The sequence below is a fragment of the Loxodonta africana genome, chromosome 2 (assembly GCF_030014295.1).
Source record: "Loxodonta africana isolate mLoxAfr1 chromosome 2, mLoxAfr1.hap2, whole genome shotgun sequence".
In the NCBI taxonomy this organism is placed as follows: Eukaryota; Metazoa; Chordata; class Mammalia; order Proboscidea; family Elephantidae; genus Loxodonta; species Loxodonta africana.
In genome coordinates this window covers 65,398,411-65,402,618 of record NC_087343.1, presented here as the reverse complement: position 1 = coordinate 65,402,618, position 4,208 = coordinate 65,398,411, and the positions used below count along the sequence as shown (strand labels likewise).

General features: G+C 36.5%; 1 pseudogene; it reads right to left on the bottom strand.

The window, feature by feature from the left end:
- Positions 1 to 1,702: 1,702 nt before the first annotated feature.
- On the bottom strand, positions 1,703 to 2,912 carry LOC100672889 (large ribosomal subunit protein eL22-like; annotated as a pseudogene).
- Positions 2,913 to 4,208: the final 1,296 nt, after the last annotated feature.

Genomic DNA, 4,208 nt, shown 5'->3' with positions numbered 1-4,208 from the left:
CTTGCATTTGGAAATCCAGTTGTCCCAAAACCATTTATATAAGAGATTGTTCTTTCTCCATTGAATTGATTTAGAGCCTTTGTCAAAAATCAATTGACTATAGATATATGGGTTTACTTCTGGACCCTCAACTCTATTTCATTGGTCTATATGCCTATCATTATACCAGTACCAGACTATTTTGATTATTTGTAGCTTTATGGTACATTTTGAATTCAGGAAGTGTGAGACCTCCTACTTTGTCCTTCTTTTTCAAGATTGTTCTGGCTATTTGGGACCCTTTGCCATTCCATATAAATTTGAGAATTGACTTTTCCATTTCTTCAAAGAAGGCTGTTGGAGTTTTAATAGGATTGTGTTGAATCCACATTTATTTTCTTTTTGGCTGTGCAGAACCCTCTGTTTAACCAATCCAGTGAAGTTTTTTCATTTCAATTGTATTTTTATTTTTACAAATTCTATTTTTTTGCAAATTTGCAAGGTCACTAATTTCAGTCTCTTTTTATTTTTTATTAATAATATTTTATTGAGTTTTTGGTAAAAGTTTACACAACAAGTCAGGTTCCAATTTGGCAATTTCCACACAAATTTTTCAGTGATGTTAGTTACATTTATCACAGTGTGTCAACATTCTCTTTAAATGTGTTGTGCTTTCCCTTTCCAGTACTGCAGATTCACTGCCCCCCTATCTTCTCATCTTTGCTTTTGAGAAATTACTGACCTTTTGGTCTCATACTGATTTTTTTAAAGTAGAGCACCAGTCTTACGGGTAATATCATTGATTTTGAGTGCCATTCTTCTATTTTGCTAAAAATTGATCTCAGGGGATAGGCTCGGATCTGGGTTTAAAGAATGTCTCAGGGCAATAGTCTCAGGGGGCCCTCTGTTCTCTACTGTTCTATTTTGTTTGTTTTAAGATGAGAATTTGAGATCAGGTCTGTATTTTTCTCCCATCCTATTCATGGGATCAGCTATTGTGACCTGGATCAGAATGGTCAGTGGTGATAGCTGGGCACCATCTAGCTCATTTGATCTTAGGGTAGATAAGGTTGTAGGTCTTGTAGACTTGTTTCTTCTCTGTGCTTTTGGTTACCGTGTTTGGTTCCTGTTTTGCTCCTCGCGAGCTGAGATTCATAGTTGTGTTTTAGGTGACTGCTTGCAAGTTTTTAAGACCTCAGACACTACTCATTTCACTAGGATGCAGATCATGATTTTTGTGAACTATGGTCCATGTCATTCTCTTTTTACTTATATATTTGTAATTCCCTCTATTATTACTTTTTGCCAGTTAAGCATACTTATTTTATGCATGATGGACAATTATGATATCTAATGTTATTCTGGTCTGAGTCTTCTATTTGCTGTTTCTTGGATATCCCTCACGATGTCTTGATTCCTTGTGCGTTTTATGATTTTTGACTGCCAGGTCATGTTTTTTGGTGCTTAATCTGTGGAAATGTGCTTAGGGCTGAATTGAAGGTGGGTTTCTCCAGAGAAGATTGCTTTTGTTTCTGCTAATGTTTTGGAGGTAACTAACAACTTCAAACCACTTTAAAATAAATTTTTCAGTTTGAGGTTTTTTGGTCCTCGCAAGTAGTGTAAATTTTGGACCATAAACCTCCGTGACAGTTTGCCTGTGGTTATGAATTTTCAGGGGAGATTTTTTTCCCCCTCTACCCAGCACAAGTCAAGATAAGTAAATTTCATTGCTGTTACCGTCTGTGGGGTGAGGTTATATCTATTTCACCCTTACACTGAAGGTGTTGCTCTTTGGGGTCCTAGCTGTATGTGGAGATCTCCTATTAGACTCCACTTTGGTCAGGCACTGGGCTTGGTCTCCTGTGCCCTTTACCCCATACCACCATCAAAGCCTAAGATCAAGGTCAGCAGGGTTCTTCAGATGCCTTCTTGGAGAAAGCTAAATTTGGAGGAGCCTTACCTTTCCTTTCAGGATTCCTGCTTTCATTTTATTTGCCTCTGAATATTTCTTATCTCTGACCAGCTAAGTGATGCATATAAAAATAATTTTTTTTTTTTTGCCCCAGAAAGCTGTGTCTTTATTGTCACAGACATTTCCCCACAAGAGGAGAACCTCAGAAAGAAGTCACTTGCTTTGCTTTAAATGAATTAGGAGTCCCCGTGTTTGTATTCCTGACTCTTTCTCTTTGAGAAGGTGCGCCAGATAAAATTGACTGTCATGTTTTAAAATAAAATAGTGACTAACTGAAACTCACCTCTCCACACCCTACTTGCCCAGTCAATGTCAAATCATCATCCATTCCCTTAAGTCGCTGCATATTTCTATTCCGGTATCACTACACCGAGAACTGAAATTTTCAAGGAGGAAAAAAATCATATTACAAATGAGTGAGTGGAGCCCAAGTGAAGCCCTGTCCCTATGATTTCTGGTTTTCTGTGCAATCCACACTGCAGAGATACAAGGATAGCCACCTTTTTCGTTCCCAAGTTTTATTCAAGGACTAATACAAAATGTTCCAGGTAAGTGAGTTTTAATCCTCATCTTCTTCCTCTTCTTCAACCTGGTTAATTTGGAAGTAACGTAATTCGTAACTTTCTTTGCTGTCAGCGACCACGCGCAACCAATCACGTGGATTATTCTTCTTCAAATATTTTTGGTGAAATACTTCAAATACCTTTTGGAAAAAGGCACCTCGGAGGTTACAGTAATCTTGCTCTTGCTTCGTTCAATGGTTACAACCCCTCCACCAAGATTACCAGCTTTCCCATTAACTTTGGTTCTTTCTTGAAGAAACTGCTCAAAATTGGCAGCATCAGTGATTCCATCTTCTACAGGGTGGGTGCAGTCAAGGGTGAACTTCAAAACCTGCTTCTTTTTTTTTGCCCCCTTTCACCACAAGTTTTTTCACAGGTGCCATGGCGGCAGCCGAGGCAGAAAGGGAGTTCCGATGCATATAAAAATAATTTTTAATTCCACTATTTCATTTAGTAATTTTAGTTGTTTTCAGGGTTCCTTTGTTCTGAAGGAAATGAGTCCTACTATGTTATTTACTGTTTTTTTCTGTATGTTTGAAGTATTTCATATTTAAAAGAATAAGAGTTCTAAGAAAAACTCCTGGAATGAAATAGACCTCCTCCCAAATTGTTAAATTATGATGGTGATGTTATTAGTGAGTTTTACCTACTCCCATTTTTCTGTACTATAAGCTAAAAAACTTAAAAGTTGGTAACCAAGTGAAAGTCTTCAGGATTACATCTTAAACAATAGCTCATTTCCATAAACTGAATGCCAAGTCATTCTTAACTTACTTTAATCAAATGAATTTAGAGAGGAATATACCAAAATAATAATAAAGACTCAAGAAGTAGGTAATATGGAGATATTATTAATATAGCAAAACCACTACTCGACTTTAAAATACATAAAACTATCCTATTCAAAGCTTGTTCTGAAAGAGCTGGAACCATATTTTCCCCATAAAAAACAATAAATGATTTTTCCACAGTAAAAGAAAAAAAACTTACAAAAATTAAACTTGACTACTTGCTCATTAAAAATATAATTCTTTAAACTATCTCTTTGAATGTTTTAAATACATAAAAATGGCTTTAAGGGTTTTTTGAAGTGAATAATTCAAATTCCTATCACATCGACTATATTTTCCCAGACTCCTGGATATTTGTAGAGTGTTTTTTTTTTTTTTTAAACTCAATGACATCCAAACCTACAACAGCTCCCAGAGAAAACCACACAGGGAAGAAGTGTTTTATGATACTCATACTTGCTACTTCTGATTTCCTAATTACCCCACATTCACCAATAAGGGATTATCAAACTTTTAAACTGTTGCCAATATGTTAGGTGAAAAATGGTACCTCATTTTGATTCTTTAGCTATTGTTGTTGTTAGTTGCCTTCCAGTCAGCTCTGACTCATAACAACCTTATATACAATTGAATAAAGCATTGCCCTCTACCGCATCATTTCATAATCTTTGGTGTGTTTGAGTCCACTGGTGCAGCCATTGTATCAATCCATTTCGCTGGGGGTTTCTCTCGTCTTTCTTTGCTGGTTCTCCACTTTACCAAACATGATATTCTTTTCCAACAGTCAGTCCCTCCTGATGACACCTCCTAAGTAAGCGAGTCAAAATCTTGGATGATATTCTGTGATCCGTAGAGTTTTGTTGGCTAATTTTCAGAAGCAGATTGCCAGGCCTTTCTTCCTAG